The sequence below is a fragment of the Triticum aestivum genome, chromosome 2A (assembly GCF_018294505.1).
Source record: "Triticum aestivum cultivar Chinese Spring chromosome 2A, IWGSC CS RefSeq v2.1, whole genome shotgun sequence".
In the NCBI taxonomy this organism is placed as follows: domain Eukaryota; kingdom Viridiplantae; phylum Streptophyta; class Magnoliopsida; order Poales; family Poaceae; genus Triticum; species Triticum aestivum.
Window position 1 is genome coordinate 27,733,836 of NC_057797.1, and position 27,838 is coordinate 27,761,673.

The 27,838-nt window shown below is 43.4% G+C and overlaps 1 pseudogene; it reads right to left on the reverse strand.

Moving 5' to 3' along the window:
• The window catches only part of LOC123191410 (uncharacterized), a 73,078-nt pseudogene extending 48,600 nt beyond the window's left edge, over positions 1–24,478 (reverse strand).
• Positions 24,479–27,838: the final 3,360 nt, after the last annotated feature.

The following is a 27,838-nucleotide window of genomic DNA, read 5'->3' on the forward strand; positions in this document are numbered from 1 at the left end:
CATCCGCAACTACTAATGTTCATTAAGGTAAAACCCAACCATAGCATTAAGATATATTGGTCCCCCTTCAATCCCGTATGCATCAATTTCTATGCTAGGTTGAAGCTTTTGTCACTCTTGCCCTCCAATACATTGTCCTATCAACATACAACTAACCCTAGGGTGTGATCCACGTGCGCAATCTTACGATGGGATCCAAAGGACAGCAACATAACCACAAGCAAATTAAATCAATCATAGCAATTCATCAACCACCAATAGGACAATGAAAATCTACTCAGACATCATAGGATGGCAACACATCATTGGATAATAATATGAAGCATAAAGCACCATGTTCAAGTAGAGGGTACAGCGGGTTGCGGGAGAGTGGACCGCTGTAGATAGAGGGGGGAAGGTGACGGAGATGTTGGTGAAGATGGCGGAGGTGTTGGTGTAAATCGCTGTGCTGATGATGATGGCCACGGCAGCGTTCCGGCGCCACCGGAAGAGAAGGGGAGAGGGGGCACCTTCGTCTTCTTCTTCCTTGACCTCCTCCCTATATGGGAGAAGGGTTTCCCCTCTGGTCCTTGTCCTCCATGGCATGGTAGCGGCGAGAGCCCGTCCGAGATTGGATCTGTCTCTCTGTCTCTCTCTGTTTCTACGTTCTCAGATTCTTACCTTTCACCGTTTCTTATATTCCTGGAGATCCGTAACTCCGATTGGGCTGAAATTTTAACACGATCTCTATCCAGAAATTAGCTTTCTTGCAGCGAAGGAAGGGCACCAACCGCCTTACGGGGTGGCCACAAGGGTCAGGGGCGCGCCCCCTACCTCATGGGCCCCTCGAGCATCGTCTCACGTGGATTCTTCTTCCCAAAAATCATATATATTCCAAAAACAATCTCCGTCAGTTTTTATTCCGTTTGGACTCCGTTTGATATGGATATTCTGCAAAACAAAAAACATGCAACAAACAGGAACTGGCACTGGGCACTGGATCAATATTTAGTCCCAAAAATAGTATAAAAATTTGCCAAAAGTGTATGAAAGTTGTAGAATATTGGCATGGAATAATCAAAAATTATAGATACGACGGAGACGTATCAGCCTCCCCAAACTTAATTCCTGCTCGTCCCCGAGTAGGTAAATGATAAAAAAGATAATTTTTGATGTGGAATGCTACCTAGCATAATCTTGATCATATGTCTAATCATGTCATGAATATTAAGACACGAGTGATTCAAAGCAATAGTCTATCATTTGACATAAAAACAATAATACTTCAAGCCTACTAATAAAGCAATCATGTCTTTTCAAAATAACATGGCAAAAGAAAGTTATCCCTACAAAATTATATAGTCTGGCTATGCTCCATCTTCACCACACAAAATATTCATATCATGCACAATCCCGATGACAAGCCAAGAAATTGTTTCCTACCTTTGACGTTCTCAAACCTTTTCAACTTTCACGCAATACATGAGCGTGAGCCATGGACATATCACTATAGGTGAAATAGAATGGTGGTTGTGGAGAAGACAAAAAGGAGAAGATATTCTCACATCAACTAGGCGTATCAATTTGCTATGGAGATGCCCATCAATAGATATAAATGTGAGTGAGTAAGGATTGCCATGCAACAGATGCACTAGAGCTATAAGTGTATGAAAGCTCCAACTGAAACTAAGTGGGTATGATCCAACTTGCTTGCTCATGAAGACCTCGTGCATTTGAGGAAGCCCATCATCGGAATATGCAAGCCAAGTTCTATAATGAAAATTCCCACTAGTATATGAAAGTGATAACTCAAGAGACTCTCTATATGAAGAACATGGTGCTACTTTGAAGCACAAGTGTGGAAAAAGGATAGTAGCACTGCCCCTTCTCTCTTTTTCTCTCATATTTTTTTATTTTATCTTTTTTAATATATTTTTTATTTTTTTGGTGGGCTTCTTTGGCCTCTTTTTTTATTTGGGCTTCTTTGGCCTCTTTTAGTTTTTTGTAAAGTGCGGAGTCTCATCCCGACTTATGGGGGAATCAGAGTCTCCATCATCCTTTCCTCACTAGGGCAATGCTCTAATAATGATGATCATCACACTTTTATTTACTTACAACTCGATATTACAACTGGATACTAGAACAAAGATATGACTCTATATGGATGCCTCCGGCAGTGTACCGGGATGTGCAATAATATAGCGTAGCAATGATATCAAACATCATGCTAGCTATTTACGATCATGCAAAGAAATATGACAATGAATGCTCAAGTCATGTATACGATGATGATGGAAGTTGCATGGAAATATATCTCGGAATGGCTATGGAAATGCCATGATAGGTAGGTATGGTGGTTGTTTTGAGGAAGGTATATGGTGGGTTTATGGTACCGGCGAAAGTCGCGCGGTACTAGAGAGGCTAGCAATGGTGGAAGGGTGAGAGTGCGTATAATCCATGGACTCAACATTAGTCATAAAGAACTCACATACTTATTGCAAAAGTCTATTAGTAATCGAAACAAAGTACTACGCGCATGCTCCTAGGGGGATATATTGGTAGGAAAAGACCATCGCTCGTCCACGACCGCCACTCATAAGGAAGACAATCAATAAATAAATCATGCTCCGACTTCGTTACATAACGGTTCACCATACGTGCATGCTATGGGAATCACAACCCTTAACACAAGTATTTATACAATCCAGAATTACCCACTAGCATGACTCTAATATTACCACTCTATATCGCAAAACTATTGCAAGGAATCAAACATATCATATTCAGTGATCTACAAGTTTTATATAGGATTTTATGACTAACCATGTGAATGTTGGGGAACATAGTAATTTCAAAAAAATTCCTACGCACACGCAAGATCATGGTGATGCATAGCAACGAGAGGGGAGAGTGTGATCTATGTACCCTTGTAGATCGACAACGGAAGCATTTGGTTGATGTAGTCGTACGTCTCCACGGCCCGACCGATCAAGCACCGAAACTACGGCACCTTCGAGTTCTAGCACACGTTCAGCTCGATGACGATCCCCGGACTCCGATCCAGCAAAGTGTCGGGGAAGAGTTCCGTCAGCACGATGGCGTGGTGACGATCTTGGTGTACTACTGTCGCAGGGCTTCGCCTAAGCACCGCTACAATATTATCGAGGACTGTGGTGGCAGGGGACGCCGCACACGGCTAAGAATATGATCATGTGGATCAACTTGTGTTCCTCTGAGGTGCCCCTGCCTCCGTATATAAAGGCTCAAGGGGTGGGGGTGCGGCTGGCCTAGGAGAGGCGCGCCAGGAGGAGTCCTACTCCCTCCGGGAGTAGGATCCCCCCCAATCCTAGTTGGAATAGGATTCGCGGAGGGGGAAAAGAGGAAGGGGGGCCGGCCCCCTCTCCTTGTCCTATTTGGACCAAGGGAGGGGAGGGGTGCACGGCCCATCTCTGGCCGCCTCTTCTCTTTTCCACTAAGGCCCACTAAGGCCCATATATCTCTCGGGGGTTCCGGTAACCTCCCGGTACTCCGGTAAAATCCCGATTTCACCCGGAACACTTCCGATATCCAAACATAGGCTTCCAATATATCAATCTTCATGTCTCGACCATTTCGAGACTCCTCGTCATGTCCATGATCACATCCGGGACTCCGAACAACCTTCGGTACATCAAAACGTATAAACTCATAATATAACCGTCATCAAAATGGTAAGCGTGCGGACCCTATGGGTTCGAGAACAATGTAGACATGACCGAGACACGTCACCGGTCAATAACCAATAGAGGAACCTGGATGCTCATATTGGCTCCCACATATTCTACGAAGATCTTTATCGGTCAGACCGCATAACAACATACGTTGTTCCTTTTGTCATCGGTATGTTACTTGCCCGAGATTCGATCGTCGGTATCTCAATACCTAGTTCAGTCTCATTACCGGCAAGTCTCTTTACTCGTTCCGTAATACATCATCTCGCAACTAACTCATTAGTTGCAATGCTTGCAAGGCTTATGTGATGTGCATTACCGAGAGGGCCCAGAGATACCTCTCCGACAATCGGAGTGACAAATCCTAATCTCGAAATACGCCAACCCAACATGTACCTTTGGAGACACCTATAGAGCACCTTTATAATCACCCAGTTACGTTGTGATGTTTGGTAGCACACAAAGTGTTCCTCCGGCAAACGGGAGTTGCATAATCTCATAGTCATAGGAACATGTATAAGTCATGAAGAAAGCAATAGCAACATACTAAACGATCGGGTGCTAAGCTAATGGAATGGGTCATGTCAATAAGATCATTCACCTAATGATGTGATCCCGTTAATCAAATAACAACTCTTTGTCCATGGTTAGGAAACATAACCATCTTTGATTAACGAGCTAGTCAAGTAGAGGCATACTAGTGACACTCTGTTTGTCTATGTATTCACACATGTATTACGTTTCCAGTTAATACAATTCTAGCATGAATAATAAAAATTTATCATGAAGTAAGGAAATAATAATAACTTTATTATTGCCTCTAGGGCATATTTCCTTCAGTCTCCCACTTGCACTAGAGTCAATAATCTAGATCACATCACCATGTGATTAACATCGATAGTTCACATCATCATGTGATTAACACCCATAGTTCACATCGCCATGTGACCAACATCCAAAGGGTTTACTAGATTTAGTAATCTAGTTTACATCGCTTATGTGATTAACACCCAAAGAATACTAAGGTGTGATCATGTTTTGCTTGTGAGAGAAGTTTAGTCAAAGGGTCTGCCATATTCAGATCCGTATGTATTTTGCAAATTTCTATGTCAACAATGCTCTACACGGAGCTACTCTTAGCTAATTGCTCCCACTTTCAATATGTATCCAGATTGAGACTTAGAATCATCTAGATCAGTGTCAAAATTTGCATCGACGTAACCCTTTACGACGAACCCTTTTTTGTCACGTCCATAATTGAGAAACATATCCTTATTCCACTAAGGATAATTTTGACCGCTGTCCAGTGATCTACTCCTAGATCACTATTGTACTCCCTTGCCAAAATCAGTGTAGGGTATACAATAGATCTGGTACACAGCATGGCATACTTTATAGAACCTATGGCCAAGGCATAAGGAATGACTTTCATTCTCTTTCTATCTTCTATCATGGTCGTGTTTTGAGTCTTACTCAATTTCACACCTTGTAACACAGGCAAGAACTCTTTCTTTGACTGTTCCATTTTGAACTACTTCAAAATCTTGTCAAGGTATGTACTCATTGAAAAAACTTATCAAGCGTTTTGATCTATCTCTATAGATCTTGATGCTCAATATGTAAGCAGCTTCACCGAGGTCTTTCTTTGAAAAACTCCTTTCAAATACTCCTTTATGCTTTGCAGAATAATTCTACATTATTTCCGATCGACAATATGTCATTCACATATACTTATTAGAAATGATGTAGTGCTCCCACTCACTTTCTTGTAAATATAGGCTTCACCGCAAGTCTGTATAAAACTATATGCTTTGATCAACTTATCAAAGCGTGTGTTCCAACTCTGAGATGCTTGCACCAGTCCATAGATGGATTGCTGGAGCTTGCATATTTTGTTAACACCTTTAGGATTGACAAAACCTTCTGGTTGCATCATATACAACTCTTCTTTAATAAATCCATGAAGGAATGCAGTTTTGTTTATCCATTTGCCAGATTTCATAAAATGCGGCAATTGCTAACATGATTCGGACAGACTTAAGCATAGATACAAGTGAGAAACTCTCATTGTAGTCAACACCTTGAATTTGTCGAAAAACCTTTTGCGACAATTCTAGCTTTGTAGATAGTAACACTACTATCAACGTCTGTCTTCCTCTTGAAGATCCATTTAATCTCAATGGCTTGCCGATCATCGGGCAAGTCAATCAAAGTCTACACTTTATTCTCATACATGGATCCCATCTCAGATTTCATGGCCTCAAGCCATTTTGCGGAATCTGGGCTCATCATCGCTTCCTCATAGTTCGCAAGTTCGTCATGGTCTAGTAACATGACTTCCAGAACAGGATTACCGTACCACTCTGGTGCGGATCTCACTCTGGTTTACCTACGAGATTCGGTAGTAACTTGATCTGAAGTTACAAGATCATCATCATTAGCTTCCTCACTAATTGGTGTAGTAGTCACAAGAACAGATTTCTGTGATGAACTACTTTCCAATAAGGGAGATGGTACAATTACCTTATCAAGTTTTCTACTTTCCTCCCACTCACTTCTTTCGAGAGAAACTCCTTCTCTAGAAAGGATCCATTCTTAGCAACGAATGTCTTGCCTTCGGATCTGTGATAGAAGGTGTACCCAATAGTCTCCTTTGGGTATCCTATGAAGACATATTTCTCCGATTTGGGTTCGAGCTTATCAGGTTGAAGTTTTTTCACATAAGCATCGCAGTCCTAAACTTTAAGAAACGATAGCTTAGGTTTCTCGCCAAACCATAGTTCATACGGTGTCGTCTCAATGGATTTAGATGGTGCCCTATTTAACGTGAATGCAGCTGTCTCTAATGCATGATCCCAAAACGATACTGGTAAATCGGTAAGAAACATCATAGATTGTACTATATCCAATAAAGTACGGTTATGACGTTCAGACACACCATTATGTTGTGGTGTTCCAGGTGGCATGAGTTTGTGAAACTATTCCACATTGTTTTAATTGAAGACCAAACTCGTAACTCAAATATTCGTCTCTGCGATCAGATCGTAGAAACTTTATTTTCTTGTCACGATGATTTTCCACTTCACTCTGAAATACTTTGAACTTTTCAGACTTATGTTTCATCAAGTAGATATACTCATATCTGCTTAAATCATCTGTGAAGGTCAGAAAATAATGATACTTGTCGCGAGCTTTAATATTCATCGGACCACATACATTAGTATGTATGATTTCCAACCAATCTGTTGCTCGCTCCATTGTTCCAGAGAACGGAGTCTTTAGTCATCTTGCCCATAAGGCATGGTTCGCAAGCACCAAGTGATTCATAATCAAGTGATTCCAAAATCCCATCAGCATGGAGTTTCTTCATGTGCTTTACACCAATATGACCTAAACGGCAGTGCCACAAATAAGTTGCACTATCATTATTAACTTTGCATCTTTTGGTTTCAATATTATGAATATGTGTATCACTACGATCGAGATCCAATAAACCATTTTCATTGGATGTGTAACCATATAAGGTTTTATTCATGTAAACAGAACAACAATTTATTCTCTTACTTAAATGAATAACCGTATTACAAAAAACATGATCAAATCATATTCATGCTCAACGCAAACACCAAATAACACTTATTTAGGTTCAACACTAATCCCGAAAGTATAGGGAGTGTGCGATGATGATCATATCAATCTTGGAACCACTTCCAACACACATCGTCACTTCACCCTAAACTAGTCTCTGTTTATTCTGCAACTCCCGTTTCGAGTTACTAATCTTAGCAACTGAACTAGTATCTAATACTGAGGGGTTGCTATAAACACTAGTAAAGTACACATCAATAACATGTATATCAAATATACTTATGTTCACTTTGCCATCCTTCTTATCCGCCAATCACTTGGGGTAGTTCCGCTTCCAGTGACCAGTCCCTTTGCAGTAGAAGCACTTAGTCTCAGGCTTAGGACCAGACTTGGGCTTCTTTACTTGAGCAGCAACTTGCTTGCTGTTTTTTTTGAAGTTCCCCTTTTTCCCTCTGCCCTTTTCTTGAAACCAGTGATCTTGTCAACTATCAACACTTGATGCTCTTTCTTGATTTCTACCTTCATTGATTTCATCATCATGAAAAGCTTGGGAGTCGTTTTTGTCATCCCTTGCATACTATAGTTCACCACGAAGTTCTACTAACTTGGTGATGGTGACTAGAGAATTCTATCAATCACTATCTTATCTGGAAGATTAACTCCCACTTGATTCAAGCGATTGTAGTACCCAGACAATCTGAGCACATGCTCACTAGTTGAGCGATTCTCCTCCATCTTTTAGCTACAGAACTTGTTGGAGACTTCATATCTCTCAACTCGGGTATTTGCTTGAAATATTAACTTCAACTCCTGGAACATCTCATATGGTCCATGACATTCAAAACGTCTTTGAAGTCCTGATTCTAAGCTGTTAAGCATGGTGCACTAAACTATCAAGTAGTCATCATATTGAGCTAGCCAAACATTCATAACGTCTGCATCTGCTCCTACAATAGGACTGTCACCTAGCGGTGCATCAAGGACATAATTCTTCTGTGCAGCAATGAGGATAAACCTCAGATCACGGATCCAATCCGCATCATTGCTACTAACATCTTTCAACACAATTTTCTCTAGGAACATATCAAAATAAACACAGGGAAGCAAAAACGCGAGCTATTGATCTACAACATGATTTGCAAAATACTACCAGGACTAAGTTCATGATAAATTTAAGTTCAATTAATCATATTACTTAAGAACTCCCACTTAGACAGACATCTCTCTAGTCATCTAAGTGATCACGTGATCCAAATCAACTAAACCATGTCCGATCATCACGTGAGATGGAGTAGTTTTCAATGGTGAACATCGCTATGTTGATCATATCTACTATATGATTCACGCTCGACCTTTCGGTCTCTGTGTTCCAAGGCCATATCTTCATATGCTAGGCTCGTCAAGTTTAACCTGACTATTCCGCGTGTGCAAAACTGTCTTGCACCCGTTGTAGATGGACGTAGAGCTTATCACACCCGATCATCATGTGGTGTCTGGGCACGACGAACTTTGGCAACGGTGCATACTCAGGGAGAACACTTTTATCTTGATAATTTAGTGAGAGATCATCTTATAATGCTACCGTCAATCAAAGCAAGATAAGATGCATAAAAGATAAACATCACATGCAATCAATATAAGTGATATGATATGGCCATCATCATCTTGTGCTTGTGATCTCCATCTCCGAAGCACCGTCATGATCACCATCGTCACCGGCGCGACACCTTGATCTCCATCGTAGCATCGTTGTCGTCTCGCCAATTTTATGCTTCCACGACTATTGCTACCGCTTAGTGATAAAGTAAAGCATTACAGCGCGATTGCATTGCATACAATAAAGTGACAACCATATGGCTCCTGCCAGTTGCCGATAACTCGGTTACGAAACATGATCATCTCATACAATAAAATTTAGCATCATGTCTTGACCATATCACATCACAACATGCCCTGCAAAAACAAGTTAGACGTCCTCTACTTTGTTGTTGCAAGTTTTACATGGATGCTATGGGCTTATGCAAGAACCAATCTTACCTACGCATCAAAACCACAATGATAGTTTGTCAAGTTGGTGTTGTTTTAACCTTCGCAAGGACCGGGCGTAGCCACACTCGTTCAACTAAAGTTGGAGAAACTGTCACCCGCAAGCCACCTATGTGCAAAGCACGTCGGGAGAACCGGTCTCGCGTAAGCGTACGCGTAATGTCGGTCCGGGCCGCTTCATCCAACAATACCGCCGAACCAAAGTATGACATGCTGGTAAGCAGTATGACTTATATCGCCCACAACTCACTTGAGTTCTACTCGTGCATATAACATCAACACATAAAACCTACGCTCTGATACCACTGTTGGGGAACGTAGTAATTTCAAAAAAAATTCTACGCACACGCAAGATCATGGTGATGCATAGCAATGAGAGGGGAGAGTGTGATCTATGTACCCTTGTAGATCGATAACGGAAGCATTTGGTTGATGTAATCGTACGTCTCCACGGCCCGACCGATCAAGCACCGAAACTACGGCACCTCCGAGTTCTAGCACACATTCAGCTCGATGACGATCCCCGGACTCCGATCCAGCAAAGTGTCGGGGAAGAGTTCCGTCAGCACGACGGCGTGGTGACGATCTTGATGTACTACTGTCGCAGGGCTTCGCCTATGCACCGCTACAATATTACCGAGGACTGTGGTGGCAGGGGACACGGCTAAGAATATGATCACGTGGATCAACTTGTGTTCCTCTAGGGTGCCCCTGCCTCCGTATATAAAGGCTCAAGAGGGGGGGTGCGGCCGACCTAGGAGAGGCGCGCCAGGAGGAGTCCTACTCCCTCCGGGAGTAGGATTCCCCCCCCCCCCAATCCTAGTTGGAATAGGATTCGCGGAGGGGGAAAGGAGGAAGGGGGGCCGGTCCCCTCTCCTTGTCCAATTCGGACCAAGGGAGGGGAGGGGCGCACGGCCCATCTCTGGCCGCCTCTTCTCTTTTCCACTAAGGCCCACTAAGGCCCATATATCTCTCGGGGGTTCCGGTAACCTCCCGGTACTCCGGTAAAATCCCAATTTCACCTGGAACACTTCCGATATCCAAACATAGGCTTCCAATATATCAATCTTCATGTCTCGACCATTTTGAGACTCCTCGTCATGTCCGTGATCACATCCGGGACTCCGAACAACCTTCGGTACATCAAAACGTATAAACTCATAATATAACCGTCATCAAAACGGTAAGCGTGCGGACCCTACGGGTTCGAGAACAATGTAGACATGACCGAGACACGTCTCCGGTCAATAACCAATAGCGGAACCTGGATGCTCATATTGGCTCCCACATATTCTACGAAGATCTTTATCGGTCAGACCGCATAACAGCATACGTTGTTCCCTTTGTCATCGGTATGTTACTTGCCCGAGATTCGGTCGTCGGTATCTCAATACCTAGTTCAATCTCGTTACCGGCAAGTCTCTTTACTCGTTCCGTAATACATCATCTCGCAACTAACTCATTAGTTGCAATGCTTGCAAGGCTTATGTGATGTGCATTACCGGGAGGGCCCAGAGATACCTCTCCGACAATCGGAGTGACAAATCCTAATCTTGAAATACGCCAACCCAACATGTACCTTTGGAGACACCTGTAGAGCACCTTTATAATCACCCAGTTACATTGTGACGTTTGGTAGCACACAAAGTGTTCCTCCGGCAAACGGGAGTTGCATAATCTCATAGTCATAGGAACATGTATAAGTCATGAAGAAAGCAATAGCAACATACTAAACGATCGGGTGCTAAGCTAATGGAATGGGTCATGTCAATCAGATCATTCACCTAATGATGTGATCCCGTTAATCAAATAACAACTCTTTGTCCATGGTTAGGAAACATAACCATCTTTGATTAACGAGCTAGTCAAGTAGAGGCATACTAGTGACACTCTGTTTGTCTATGTATTCACACATGTATTTTGTTTCCGGTTAATACAATTCTAGCATGAATAATAAACATTTATCATGAAATAAGGAAATAAATAATAACTTTATTATTACCTCTAGGGCATATTTCCTTCAGTGAATGACCAGTTCCTGTCATCTCTCTAAATAGATATAAGTGAAGCAAGAGAGTTTAATTCTTTCTACAAAAGATATTCCCGTGCTCTAACAAATATAAGTGAAGCAAAAGAGCATTCTACAAATGGCGGTTGTATATGTAAAGAGAAACAGACAATCCAAGCTTCAAATGATATAAGTGAAGCACATGAAGCATTCTATAAAGCCATACTCAAAAGATATATGTGAAGTGCAAAGAGCATTCTATAAATCAACCAAGGACTATCTCATACCAGCATGGTGCATAAAAGAAGAATGAAAAGTAAATGCAAAAGACGCTCCAAGATTGCACATATCACATGAACGAAACGAATCCGAAAACATACCGATTCTTGTTGAAGAAAGAAGGGATGCCTCCCCAGCATCCCCAAGCTTAGACGCTTGAGTCTCCTTGAATACTTACTTGGGGTGCCTTGGGAATCCCCAAGCTTGAGCTCTTGCCTCTCTTCCTTCTTCTCACATCCAGACCTTCTCGATCATCGAACACTTCATCCACACAAAACTTCAACAGAAAACTCGGTAAGATCCGTTAGTATAATAAAGCAAATCACTACTATAAGTACTGTTGAAAACCAATTCATATTCTGTTTTTGCATTGTGTCTACTGTAATATAACTTTTTCATGGCTTAATCCACTGATATAAATTGATAGTTTCATCAAAACATGCAAACTATGCATCAAAAATAGAATCTGTCTAAAACAGAACAATCTGTAATAATCTGAACATTCACCATACTTCTGATACTTGAAAAATTCTTCCAAAATTAGGAAACATAAACAATTTGTACAGAAAGACAGTGCAAAAAGAACCAGAACCATTTGATGTTCCAGTAAAAAATAAAATTCATGCACTACAGCCAAAGTTTCTATCCTGCACCGCACAATGCAACAAGCATCATAAACACCCTAAAGGCAAACCTTGGCACATTATTTTTATAATACAATGGAATTGTACAAGGGGATAATTATTTTTGTTGAAAAGTTTCTGTAATCAAGATTCACAAAGTTGAAGTGAGCATGAACAAAGTTCAAGGAGCTCTCCCACTTCAACAGTGCTTGTCTTTCTCACTTTCACTTTCCTTTTTGAAAAGTTCTGGGTTCCCCTCTTTTTTTGTTGCTTTTAAACTATATAAAAGCACTCAACAGAAATAAATTACTCTCTAAAACTTCCGGGTTGTCTCCCTGGCAGCGCTTTCTTTAAAGCCATTAAGCTAGGCATATAGTGCTCAAGTACTGAATCCACCCAGATCCCAAGGTATATCAAAGCCAATTTTAATTAGCAACGATTTGTAATTTAGTAGTGGGAACAAGGTAACATATATCATGTAATGACAAAGTCTAACTCTCTTCCTATGCATCGGCATGTCATAAAAGAACAATTCATGCACACCTAGTAAAGGCCAATGCATAGTATAAACAGTTTCTTGCAATGTTATCATGTGGGAAGCATAGAGAGGTGGAGATATAGTTCCTCTCTCATAATAATTGCAAGTAGGAGAAGCAAGCACATGCATATTATATTCATTAAAATCATCATGTGTAACATTAAAAGGCAACCCATCAATATAATCCTTAATAAGGGCAAACTTCTCCGATATAGTGTAGTTTGGAGAATTCAAAAAGATAATAGGACTATCATGTGTGGGTGCAATAGCAACAATTTCATGTTTAACATAAGGAACAATAGCAAGTTCATCTTCATAAGCATAATTCATATTGGCATCTTGGCCACAAGCATAGCAAGCATCACCAAAAAGGGATATTTCAAAAGAATCGAAGGGATCATAACAGTCATCATAGCAATCATCCTTCGGTAAGCACGAAGGGGAATTAAACAATGTATGAGTTGAAGAGTTACTCTCATTAGAAGGTGGGCACGGGTGATCAATCCGCTCTTCCTCCTTTTGTTCTTCGCTCTCCTCATCATCTTTTTCATCCAATGAGCTCACAGTTTCATCAATTTCTTCTTCCATTGAGTCCTGCAAAATATTAGTCTCTTCTTGGGCAGCGGAGTATTCCTCAATATATTGTTTAACATAGGTATTAGAAGCATAATTATCATAGCAATATTTAAGTATAGCAAAATTTTCAGATTTGTGAAAAGTAGCATCATACTTTTCTATCAAAGAAGCAATTTCATAAGCACCCTCAAAAGCAACAAATTCTTCAATTTGTTGAACATCATAGTAACTATAAACACCTTTAGCATAATAAGATAAGATTCCATTATCAATAAACTCACATTGGTAGGGAAGGTGTTTCTTAGGGTTTTCAGAACAACAAGTAAAATCATATAATTCACATAAATTCCAAGCATAGCATTGCAAACGTTGAATTTGACTCCATAATAATTTCCTTTTTTCAGATATACGGTGTCGCACATAACAAGCATGCTCATCTAAAGATTTGCCCTTAACTAAGCTAGTTGGGGTTTCGGCACGAGCACAAAGGGATCGAAGATGATCCAAGTAAAAAGCTTCAGCAGTGTGATAGATTTTGAGTGGTTCTTCAACCATTGGTTCAGTAGGTACAACTAATTTTTTTGGTATTTTGTGTTTCCTACCCATAACTACAGATAGAAAACAACTAAGAACAGCAAATAAAAATTACTTAGTGATAAAGCAAACAAGCACACACGAGAATATTCACCCCACGCTATTGCTCCCCGGCAACGGTGCCAGAAAAAGGTCTTGATAACCCATAAGTATAAGGGATCGCAACAGTTTTTGATAAGTAAGAGTGTCGAACCCAACGAGGAGCTAAAGGTAGAACAAATATTCCCTCAAGTTCTATGGACCAACGATACAACTCTACGCACGCCTGACGTTCGCTTTACCTAGAACAAGTATGAAACTAGAAGTACTTTGTAGGTGTTGTTGGATAGGTTTGCAAGATAATAAAGAGTACGTAAATAAAAAGTAGGGGCTATTTAGATAAAGAAACAATAAAGTAAATATAGCGAGTGTGGAAAAGTGGTGGTAGGAGTTGCGAAATTGCCCCTAAGCAATTGACTACTTTACTAGACCGATAGCAAGTATTATGTGGGAGAGGCCACCGCTAGCATGTCATCCCTGACTTGGAATTCTATGCACTTATGATTGGAACTATTAGCAAGCATCCGCAACTACTAATGTTCATTAAGGTAAAACCCAACCGTAGCATTAAGATATATTGGTCCCCCTTCAATCCCGTGTGCATCAATTTCTATGCTAGGTTGAAGCTTCTGTCACTCTTGCCCTCCAATACATAGTCCTATCAACATACAACTAACCCTAGGGTGTTATCCACGCGCGCAATCATATGATGGGCACCAAAGGACAGCAACATAACCACAAGCAAATTAAATCAATCATAGCAATTCATCAACCACCGATAGGACAACGAAAATCTACTCAGACATCATAGGATGGCAACACATCATTGGATAATAATATGAAGCATAAAGCACCATGTTCAAGTAGAGGGTACAGCGGGTTGCAGGAGAGTGGACATATGTAGATAGAGGGGGGAAGGTGATGGAGATGTTGGTGAAGATGGCAGAGGTGTTGGTGTAGATTGCGGTGATGATGGTGATGGCCACGGGATCGTTCTGGCGCCACCGGAAGAGAAGGGGAGAGGGGGGCCCTTCGTCTTCTTCTTCCTTGACCTCCTCCCTAGATGGGAGAAGGGTTTCCCCTCTGGTCCTTGGCCTCCATGGCATGGGAGGGGCGAGAGCCCCTCCGAGATTGGATCTGTCTCTCTGTCTCTCTCTGTGTCTGCGTTCTCAGATTCTTCCCTTTCACCGTTTCTTATATTCCCGGAGATCCATAACTCCGATTAGTCTGAATTTTAACACGATCTCTATCCGGAAATTAGCTTTCTTGCGGCGAAAGAAGGGCACCAACCGCCTTATGGGTTGGCCACAAGGGTCAAGGGCGCGCCCCCTACCTCGTGGGCCCCTCGAGCATCGTCTCGTGTGGATTCTTCTTCCCAAAAATCATATATATTCCAAAAAAAATCTCCGTCAGTTTTTATTCCATTTGGACTCCATTTGATATGGATATTCTGCGAAACAAAAAACATGCAACAAACAGGAACTGACACTGGGCACTGGATCGGTATGTTAGTCCCAAAAATAGTATAAAAAGTTGCCAAAAGTATATGAAAGTTGTAGAATATTGGCATCGAACAATCAAAAATTATAGATACGACGGAGACGTATCACTGCCACATACAAGAAAGGTTCCACAAGACTTGGTGGTCAAGACAAGGACTCCTCCCCCACCGGCGTATTCGGCTAGGACTCTTGTTATCCTAGGCCTCTGGTGCATTATATAAACCAGGGCCAGGCTAGTCGATAGATATACAAACAATCATAATCATAGGCTAGCCTCTAGGATTTATCCTCTACGATCTCGTGGTAGATCAACTCTTGTAATACTCATATCATCAAGATCAATCAAGTAGGAAGTAGGGTATTACCTCCATCGAGAGGTTCCAAACCTGGGTAAACATCGTGTCCCCTATCTCCTGTTACCATCGACCTTAGACGCACAGTTCGGGACCCTCTACCCGAGATCCACCGGTTTTGACACCGATAATGGTGCTTTCATTGAGAGTTCCGCTGTGTGATCGGCAAAAGGATCGATGGCTCGTCTGCAGATTAACTGCGACGTCGACATATCTTCGTCACCGGCTCGACTGGTCACCTTGGCTTGACCGAGGACTGTGCCCTGCCTCCGACCGTCATGTTCGGACGAGGGCCTTCATCAACACCAACTCCGATCTCTATCAAGATCATGGAGGAATCGTCCATGGAGCTTGATCGGGGGCTCAACTTCAACATTGCCCTCGGGCGACCGTGCTGTTTTTCTAGACAGCGAACACGTATCAGCCGCCACCGCCCCCTCTAGTGTCGTTTTAACGATCGCTTCGGTGGAATTGTGCGGAATCGAGTCTACAACAACCCTGGAAAATTTCATCGAGTTCCGATGGAGGAATCTCTGACAATCTACGATATACCGGAGCCCTGTCAAATCCAGACGGGAATCTGGACGAGTTTAGGGCGTGGTCTCCAGAGCCCAGCTCGGAAGTCCTTTGGAAGATCCAACCATTCATCTGCTGCGGAATTCCCATATCTACCATCCCTCAATATTTCAGCTCGATCCGACCGTCCAAACTCCGGGAACCTTCTGATTAGTGCATCGCTTTTCAGATCTGTTTCCTGCGCGAATACGGATCCTACCCGAATTCATGTTTCTTTATGAACGTGATATTTGACAACCTTTTTAAAAGGAATTTTCTTATAAGATATTGTGTGTTGTTTTTAACACGCGCCCATAAAATTTTAATCCTCCTCTGAGGTAATCTTCGCTATCACGCTGGTGTCAAACCACCCCGGCAATATAGCTCCACGACTGCCGACCTGCGCTAGACATGTCGCCAATTTTTAAGCCGAGCTCAACTTCTTCGCATCCTCACCTCGGCGAGCCAAATAAGAGTTTGGAATCGCTAAGGATAAATCATCACCAATATCGTCGCCCCATGGATTACACGGAGCAGGCACACCGGCATCGCTGCATGGTCACTTCATCAAACCAGCATTGGCCGCGTCACAAGTTACGACCTGGGTCGGCATGGCCGCACTGTTACTTTTTCGAGCCAATGTCCATCACGCCAAACTACTTCAACACCTCGGCTAACATGGCAGCTACAACAACTCCTCACCGGCCTGCTCCGTCACCTCGGCTAGACTGGGGACTTGGTTATTTCTTCATCAACATACTCCAGTGACTTCGGCGTTACCAGCCGACCAGCTTCGTCATGTTAGCTGGACCGAGGGATTCGCCTCGGCAAGCCAACCTTTGCCAGCATCACCAGGCCATCGCTTTATCGCCCATCAGGCAATGGGTGTGCGGATCGATTCCCGATTTTGGGAGTCGCTTTTCTTCGGAATGCTACAACAAATAAACCAGGTGCTATTAATCCTAACAATTTTTGCTTGCTGGGTTTATTTTTCTTAAGAAATCATTACTCTGGTTTGTTTCATCATCTGTACACAGGTCTATCAAATAGCGGCCATATTAAAAACGGTCGCATGGTGGTTCGGTCAGTTTTCGTACATAGTTCGTCGAACGCCGCATTCGGAGCCCGGACCGTCCTGCAAATTCAGGCTTTGTCACGCCTTCACTGCGTCACGCTAACAGCCTGCATCGACATTGGCTTCAGCGCCAGGCCACATTTCTTTAATTAAATTATTTTTGCGTAAAGAAATTATGCAAGGATTATATATATATTATTATTATTATTTCTTGGACCGCACTGTTTTATGTGTGCAGGTAATCAATTTTGACTGTGTTAGGTGGTCACTACTCCGGAGTGCCGAACTCCTTGCTCGGACACCTCGGGCCTGGGGGCTGGGACCTCGGCCATGCCGAGGACTGCAAACCTTGTCGGATCTGTCATGGATCAATGGGCGTCTTCGTCCCGCCACAAGCCCGAATCGCGTCATCAACACCGAGCATATTAACCAGCTAAGTTGCTTTCATGCTCAAGAACTTTCAGTTTTAAATTTTGCTCGGTTTGACCAAGCATTATACTTTTTGGCACAAAGTTGTTTGTGACAAAGTTCCTTGTCAGAACTTTGTTTGTGATGCGCATATTCCAATACCCCGTTTATTTGGGGGCTCCCTTGATGGAGCTTTTCCACTTGCATATGATTATACTTGTACGGCTTCGTTCCTTGTTCGTGTATTACGCCACAATATGCACCATATTGACCTAAGAGATTTGCATGCTGGGTTGCCTTGCTCCTGTGTTTACCCCTATGTCCCCGATTGTTCGGCTAGGGAGTAAAGGGAGCACCTCTGCGATTGTTACTACTGGGTCATCTGAGTTAGTACCTCAGACTGGGTGAAGCCAAAAGCTAGCGCCATTATAGTTTTCAATTATGGTCGGCACACAACGGAACTCATGAGTACAAAAAAATCTATTGCACAAGTCTCATAGTAACAACGAGCAACCGAAGAAAGGTATTGGTGGAGGTACTATTTTCTTGGAAAATGCTTCTTACACTTCGTTAGTAATATAGCATAAGTTTCCTGAGCGCGCTTTGTCTGTTATAGCCTTATGGCCTGATTGCCTGGTCATCGGAAACACCGTCGATACTCTCGACAGGTGGAGTACATGACACTTTTCGGTCCTTGACCGAAGAGGGAGAAGCCGACGGTCGGTTAAGACGCGTTTAAAGTTCGGGTGAACACAGATATGATATAAGTACATCGGTACATACAATCATTATACATAAAATTCTTTTACCCAAGTCACTTGGGGGCTCTTAAAATTTATATGAGTTGTTTAATAGTAAATGTGTTTTCTTCTTAGTCGTTGCAAAGTCTTTTTCTACCGCTCCTTTTTCGACTTGAGTGTATGGTCAATAGCCAGATAGCCCGTCTTCTCTCTAAAAGCTGCTCGAGTTTAGTTTGTTAAACTGACCTCAGAAAAGTACTCCGCCTTTGTGATAAGGAGCTTGAAGCCGTAGGCTGACCCGCGTGAAGTCTTGAGAACGGATGTGTCATGTTAAAGCGCGACAGAAGCACAATTCTTTTTTCCAATTTACGGGTTGGTACTGAACACTTCATCTTGCTTGGACGTCATGTTTTTACTCACGTTTTTTTGGTTTTCCAAGCTTTTGGCACTTTTAAACTATTTGTGTGTTTCAAGCATAAGTCTCGCAGTGCAGCGCCGGACATCTTTGGAGATTCGGCAAAACATTCTAGGGTATTGCTTTATATGCATTGGTTTCGAATTGTGCCTTTAGTCAATAGTTGGGTTGCCCGGCTCCTGTGCTTGCCTCCTACGTTCTGCTTTGTTCGGCTAGGTGTGCAAAGGGAGAACCACTGCGGTTGTGCTTCCAGCTCACATGGTTAAGCACCTCCATGGAGAATGCCGAAAACTGTTGTCACAATAAGCGTAAACTGGTCAATGATCCAATAACTATGTTAAATGACGGGCCATTCATAACATTGGCCTAAGTGTTTACGGCTTGACCTCGACTGTCGCCAAACACTACCGGGGGCTAGTAGCTGGCCTCCCAAACTAAATCCTCAATATTTTGCTCTTACATTAGAGCTGAGGTTTCATGATCATGCTTAGCATGACAACCCAAAGAAAGGAACCGATAGCGGGACTATTTTCTTTGGAAGGCATTTCTTATGTTAAACAGTAATATAACATATCTCTCTGCGTTTATAAAACCATATGGCCAGATTGCCTTGTTTGTCGTAAATCTTTGCCCTCATAAAGGCTTTATAAAGTAGGATAAACACTCCTCGGCTACTGGCCGAGGAGGTGGAAGCCGATGGTCTATCACCAAAGTTTTGTACAATGCGGATCCGAGCATTAATGACATAAAGTACTTGGATACATAGAGTCATTACACATAATTTGTGATTTTATTACAGATATCGATCCTTAATTCGGCCACCCGTGCCCACGTTAAGGCTCGGGGCTACTGGGCTTCGTGCTTATCATTTACAAATATTAAAGAGGTACATCGATCCCCTGATCTAGTGTTGCCACCCGACCAGTGGCTCGGGGGCTACCGCATTGCCTGTCCAATGCAGAAAATTTTAAGTGCAATACAGTTTCCGAGGAGATTATGATCCTCAAGTTTGTCGGCCACACCCAACCTGAGTCTCGAGGACTGAGCACGCCGCTTTTTATGTCCCGAAGTATTCTGCCGAGCTAGGACTTGATCCTCGGGCCGATTTTGCAAATCAACCTGAGTCTCAGCGGCTACTGGGATTAGTGGTCTTACGTCATCCTTCAAGTGCATCTCGGGTTTTAAACCGATACACACCTTGAGGGCTACTTGCTATATATCTCGGCAGAGAATAAATTGCACCAATAAAAAATATTGACAAAAAATCGGCCCACAGTCGGGGTGGTGCACCACCTCGGAAGTAGTCCGGCATAAAGCTCGGGCGCCAGTGGCTGGCTCCATAGCGGGCATTTCCAATATTAAGCTCGGCTGAGCTCCTTCAAACTTTTTTGGAGCCAAGGTGATCTATGACACCTCGGATATAGTCCGGCGTTGAAGCTCGGATACATTCCAGCGTTGGAGCCAGGATGCAATTTGGCATTGGAGCTCGGCTGTAACAATACTCTTATGCAATCCGACGTTGGATCTCGGATACATTCCGGTGTTGGAGCTCGGAAGCAGCCCGACGTTGGAGCTCGGCTGCGAAAGATAAACCGTATGTAGTCCGGCGTTGGAGCTCGGACGCAAGAGGACATTGCCGCCCGGGAACAACTTCAAACCCGAGGTGTGGCATAAAAATAACAATGCATTGATAAAGGCCGGAAACTTAAAGGGGTTCCTCGGATACCCGACGTATAAACTCTTCGTATGCACGTTGGTGATCCTCAAGATCAAACAAGATTTGTTGAACTAGTTTTCAAGACCGACGACCGAAGATGAAGAACAGTTCAGAAGAATCGAGGAGCGTCCCCAACTTGAAGACCGGTTCAGGGGGCTACAGACGGTGTCCTGGACTAGGGGGTACTCACCACGTCGTCTCCCGGTCAGTTAGATTGGGCCGAGGACCCCCATGGCCGTATACTCATGGGCCAGTTCAGACAGCTGCCGCATACAAGGAAGATATTCCACAAGACTTGGTAGTCAAGACAAGGACTCCTCCCTCCACCGGCGTATTCGACTAGGACTCTTGTTATCCTAGACCTCTGGTTCATTATATAAACCAGGGCCAGGCTAGTCGATAGATATACAAACAATCATAATCATAGGCTAGGCTCTAGGGTTTAGCCTCTACGATCTCGTGGTAGATCAACTCTTGTAATACTCATGTCATCAAGATCAATCAAGCAGGAAGTAGGGTATTACCTCCATCGAGAGGGCCCGAACCTGGGTAAACATCGTGTCCCCTGTCTCATGTTACCATTGACCTTAGACGCACAGTTCGGGACCCCCTACTTGAGATCCGCCGGTTTTGACACCGACATTGGTGCTTTCATTGAGAGTTCCGCTGTGTGATCGGCAAAAGGATCGATGGCTCGTCTGCAGATTAACTACGACGTCGACATCTAGACCCACCGGTTTTAACACCGGCAGGGGGGCTCTCTCCCCCGCGCTTCCTGTGGAGCCGGGGTGCCATAGGGGGCAACGACCGGGACGGCGATCTACATCAACAATCTTGCTACCGTCAACATCAACTTTCTCCCCCTCTATGCAGCGGTGTAACACCTCTTCCCCTGCTGTAATCTCTACTTAAACATGGTGCTCAACTACATATATTATTTTCCAATGATCTATGGTTATCCTACGATGTTTGAGTAGATCTGTTTTGTCCTATGGGTTAATCATGATCTTGGTTGGTATGATTGAATATTTTATTTATGGTGATGTCCTACGGTGCCCACCATCTCGCGCAAACGTGAGGGTCCCTCGCTGTAGGGTGTTGCAATATGTTCATGGTTCTCTTACGGTGGGTTGCGGGAGTGACAGAAACATAAACCCGAGTAACTGGGGTATCACGTATGGGAGTAAAGAGGACTTGATACTTAATGCTATGGTTGGGTTTCACGACCTTAATGATCTTTACTAGTTGCGGATGCTTGCTAGAGTTCCAATCATAAGTGCATATGATCCAAGTAGAGAAAGTATGTTAGCTCATGCATCTCCCTCCTATAAAATTACAAGAATGATTACCGGTACTTGTTATTGATTGCCCAGGGACAAATAACTTTCTTGTTGACAAAAGCTATCCACTTTTATTACCTTGCAATTTATTCATAGTTTTATTCTCGCAAAGTACTCGTAGTATTATCCTTGCAAAATAGTTTCATACTTGTTTCCGGTAAAGCAAACGTCAAGCGTGCGTAGAGTTGTATCGGTGGTCGATAGAACTTGAGGGAATATTTGTTCTACCTTTAGCTCCTCGTTGGGTTCGACACTCTTACTTATCGAAAGAGGCTACAATTGATCCCCTATACTTGTGGGTTATCAACGTCGAGCAGCCACGGACGGTTCATGAGGACCAGCTCCTGGACGCCCTTGGCGGCGAGGAGCTAGAGCCAGCGCGTGAGCTGGGGCTGGTGCGCGCTCATGTGGCTGCTGGTGAGATGGGCATAGGGGATGGGTCCTGAGTGTGCTTCTAGGATGTTGGATATGGCGGTGACGATGGCCGGTGAGTCGGCGGGCATGGGGGGAAAGCTGTGGCCTTTGGGGCGATGGTGGGCGTCGGTGAGGATGGTGGGCGCATCGGCAGCGTCGGAGGCGGGCAGGGCGGGGATGAGCTTGATGTCTACTACACAACCTTCTTCTTGTAGACGTTGTTGGGCCTCCAAGTGCAGAGGTTTGTAGGACAGTAGCAAATTTCCCTCAAGTGGATGACCTAAGGTTTATCAATCCGTGGGAGGCGTAGGATGAAGATGGTCTCTCTCAAGCAACCCTGCAACCAAATAACAAAGAGTCTCTTGTGTCCCCAACACACCCAATACAATGGTAAATTGTATAGGTGCACTAGTTCGGCGAAGAGATGGTGAAACAAGTGGTATATGGATAGTAGATAAAGGTATTTGTAGTCTGAAATAATAAAAACAGCAAGGTAGCAAGTGATAAAAGTGAACGTAAACGATATTGCAATGTGTGGAAATAGGGCCTAGGGTTCATACTCTCGCTAGTGTAAGTTCCCTCAACAATACTAACATAATTGGATCACATAACTATCCCTCAACATGCAACAAAGAGTCACTCCAAAGTCACTAATAGCGGAGAACGAACGAAGAGATTATGGTAGGATATGAAACCACCTCAAAGTTATTCTTTCCAATCAATCCGTTGGGCTATTCGTATAAGTGTCACAAACAGCCCTAGAGTTCGTACTAGAATAACACCTTAAGACACAAATCAACCAAAACCCTAATGTCACCTAGATACTCCAATGTCACCTCAAGTATCCGTGGGTATGATTATACGATATGCGTCACACAATCTCAGATTCATCTATTCAACCAACACAAAGGACCTCAAAGAGTGCCCCAAAGTTCCTACTGGAGAATCACGACGAAAACATGTGCCAACCCCTATGCATAGGTTCATGGGCGGAACCCGCAAGTTGATCACCAAAACATACATCAAGTGGATCAATAGAATACCCCATTGTCACCACGGGTATCCCATGCAAGACATACATCAAGTGTTCTCAAATCTTTAAAGACTCAATACGATAAGATTACTTCAAAGGGGAAACTCAATTCATTACAAGAGAGAAGAGGGGGAGGAGAAACATAAGATCCAACTATAATAGCAAAGCTCGCGACACATCAAGATCGTGCCAAATCAAGAACATGAGAGAGAGAGAGAGAGAGAGAAAGAGATCAAACACATAGCTACTGGTACATACCCTCAGCCCTGAGGAAGAACTACTCCCTCCTCGTCATGGAGAGCACCGGGATGATGAAGATGGCCACCGGAGAGGGATTGCCCCCTCCGGCAGGGTGCCGAAATGGGTCTAGATTGGTTTTTGGTGGCTACGGAGGCTTCTGGAGGCGGAACTCCCGATCTATTGTGCTCACGGATGTTTTTAGGGTATATGGAGATATATAGGCGGAAGAAGTACGTCAGGGGGGCCACGAGGGGCTCACGAGGGTGGAGGGCGCGCCCAGGGGGGTGGGCTCCCCCCTGCCTCGTGGCCTCCTCGTAGGTCCCCCGACGTCCACTCCAAGTCTTCTGGGCTTCTTTCCTTACAAAAATGAGTTCCGTGAAGTTTCAGGTCAATTGGACTCCGTTTGATTTTCCTTTTCTTCGAAACCCTAAAATAGGGTAAAAACAGAAACTGGCACTGGGCTCTGGGTTAATAGGTTAGTCCCAAAAATGATATAAAAGTGTATAATAAAGCCCATAAACATTCAAAACAGTAGATAATATAGAATAGAGCAATCAAAAATTATAGATACGTTGGAGACGTATCAGATCTCGGCGCAGATGTACGTGGGTAGCTGCTGCGTCGACCTGTCCACCTCATGCAGGTCGCGGGCCCTGCTCCACAGATCGGCCTCCGTCATGGGGTTGACGTTGGTGAACGGCGCCATTTCTGGCGGCGGCGGGCGTGCCGGCAAGGGTTGGGGATTTGAGGCTTATAACTCCTATGCGACACATTTCATGTGAATTATAAGGAGTGCGACGTAGTTGCCATAAATAGCTCCTATGCACTATCTTACATGGCAGTAATAGCCCCAATGCGACCAGGTGGTTAAAGCACGGGTTCGGTCGTCAACGGGACTGCAGTTAAGGTAAAAATAGAGGGTCAAACTAATCAGTGCGTCTGGTGGTGGGTCCCACTTGGCAATGCATCAATTCCCCGCCTGACTGAACGCGTGCTTCTCCCCTACTTCTGGTTGCTTCTCTCTTCTTCGTTCTCGGCGGCGGCAGTGGTGGAGCTTTCATCTACGGCTGTGGCTGCACATATGGTGAGTTTATTCGGCACCATTCCCCTCCGTCTTGAGTGATTTGACCAAGTGAGCCTATGTTTGCCCCTGTTTTCCACGAGATCCAGATTGTGGAGGTGGGTGGGACTGGTGAGCGGCCGCTGGGCGGCGTTGGGCTGAACAAGATGGAGCCAAGAGAGACTACATCGACCAGGTAATCACCCTGTCCAACCTCTTCAACCCTGCGATGTGTGCCTCATCTACTTTCGCTGCCTCACAGAGCCCGCCATTGATAAACAGAGGCAATGTTTCTCGGACCTTCGAATTCAGTGTTAAATTCTTACCATCTAAAGCAAATCTAGTTGATGGTAGCGTGCGAGACATATAGAGAGATACAATTGTGAAATGTGAGGTTGAATTTGAAGAGATTGATCCACATGAAATACAGAACATGGAAGAGAGGGCCGTGAGGAATGTTGTGGAGAAAATTGGGGAAAACATTTTTTGGGGTCCAGAGCAAGAGGTAGCATGTTTACGGTTTGATAATTGGAAGGGTGTGTATGTGAGAATTGAGAATGGTGAAGAGATGGTTGATGAAATCAATCAGCAAGACGGTTGGGCAAGCAAACAGACTACCTTTCATGTAGAGCTCGTTGATCTGAAATCAGATTCTAAGGTTGGATATGTGCCCTCAAAGTCGGCTTCGTAGATGGTAGATGATGATTGGGCTTCACAGAGACAGATAATGCCCATGTTTATGGGTGAAGTGACAGTAATAGAGGGGGCTTAGTAAGATGCAGAAGATGGTCGTGATGGTGCTACAAGGGTTGTTTGTGTTGATTGGAATTCAGTACAATTAGAAGACACTACTGGTTTGGTCATTGCACCAATGGCTGACACTGAGATGGCCAATTTTTTTGGCATTCCAGTAGATCCAGTAGATGATCAATATGAGGAAGAGAGGGATGAATCGAGTTTGCCTAATGTTGCTAACATAGATGCTTGTGAAGATGTGGATGGACATGTGATGAAAGATGTTGCAGATGATGTAGATGATGCACATGATGATGAGATTGTAAGTGTGTATGACAAAGAAAAACATGTTATTGAAGTAGGCAAATTGTTACCAAGCATGAAGGAGTTTAGGATGTGTTTCAAGACTTATGCAGTCAAACATGAGTTTGATGCCAAGACTATTTGGACTGACAAAAAGAAATTTTATGCAAGGTGCAGAGGTTTCGACGGAAGCGTCAGGCCTTGCAAGTGGTACATATCTGCTAGAATTCAACCTGATGGAAGTACCATTAGGGTTAATCAAATCCTAAATCCACATACTTGTATTACAAGTTCACAGAGAGTATCAACCATGACATCACAGCTTTGGATTGCATAAAAGATCCCTCCAATTTTAGCCAAGGAACCAAACACTACAACAAAGAAACTTAAAGTGGACTTGGAAAAGCAGTACCCCATTAAGGTGAAGTATACCACAGTGTGGAAAGCAAAACAGAGGGCAATGAAAGAATTATATGGTGATTGTGCAAATACCTTTAGGATGTTTTAGAACTTCAAAGCACAGGTGGAAAAGAGGTCACCTAGCAGTGTTGTGGAGATAGATACTGAGGTAACAGAGGATGGTAGAGTTCTTTTCTCCAAGTTCTTTATGGCTTTAAAGCCTTGCATAGATGGCTTCAAAGCACGGTGCTGTCCATATTTGAGCATAGACTCATCTTTTTTGACAGGCAAATGGAATGGTCAATTGGCAGCATGCAATGCTTTAGATGAACACAACTAGATGTTCCTTGTTGCTATTGGTTTGTTTCAGTCAGAGACATAGGTTTCATGGACATGGTTCATGATGTTGTTGAAAAGATGCATAGGGCCAGTGTCACCTCTGGCAGTACACACAGATGTATGCAAAGGGCTAGAAAATGTAGTGAAGAATGTTTTTACTCATTGTGAGCAGAGTGAGTGCTTCGGTTATATGTGGATGAATTTGATAAAAGAAATTCAGAGGGGAAGAATTTGGGAGAATGTGTCCAGCAGCAAGATCTTACACAAAACAAACACATTCATATCATCTTGATAAGATAAAAGCAGCATGCAGTGAGTTTGGTCCATGGTTGAACACCTATCATTCTCTATTGTGGTACAGGTAAGGGTTTAACACTGCCATCAAGTGTGATCATATCAACAATAACTAGGCCAAAAGTTTTAACAACAAGATAAAGCAGTTAAAGGACTTGCTTGTGCATGACATGGTTAACCAAATCAGGATCGTCATCATGCCCATGTGGGAATTGAGAAGAAGGATTGGTGATTGTCTGCAAGGGGATAAGCTTCCTGCAGTGGTACAACAGGAGCAAAAATCTTACACATTTGTCTGTGGAAAAATCTTCATTGTGCGGTGCTGAAGTTAGAGATACCAAGACTGGAAGGAGGTATGTTGTTAATAGTGAGTTGCATGACTGCACTTGCCTTGTGTGGCAACAGACCGAGAAACCGTGTGACCATGCCATTCTATTCTTGGCCTCCCAACCCAAGATAAACATGCACCCATATTTACATGAATATTACTCAGTGGCAAGATTCAAGGTTGCATATGCAGCTCCAATTCCAGCACTTATAGATTAGTATCAGTAGCATAAGTGGAAATTGAATTTTCCATGTGTCCTCCCCTAACTAAAAGAAAGGCTGGCAGGCCTAAAGAGAGTAGATTCAAGGCATGGTTTGAGAAAGGTGGGAGTAGTAAAAAGGGGAAGGGGAAGAAGGATGCAAAGCCAAAAAGGTAACAAAAATATATGCAAGTTGTGCCAGGAACTTGGGCACCAAAATGGATCTCCAAAATGTCGTTGACGAGTGAAATAAAATAAGCCCATTTTACACACTCCGATCATAGACCTAGTATTACACATCAACTTTCAGTTACTCTGAGTGCTAGTTCCAAACTGATCAAAGAAGCAAATAAATGGAAAACTCGTCGTTGAAACAAACAAATGGAATATGATATAAACTTCACAATGC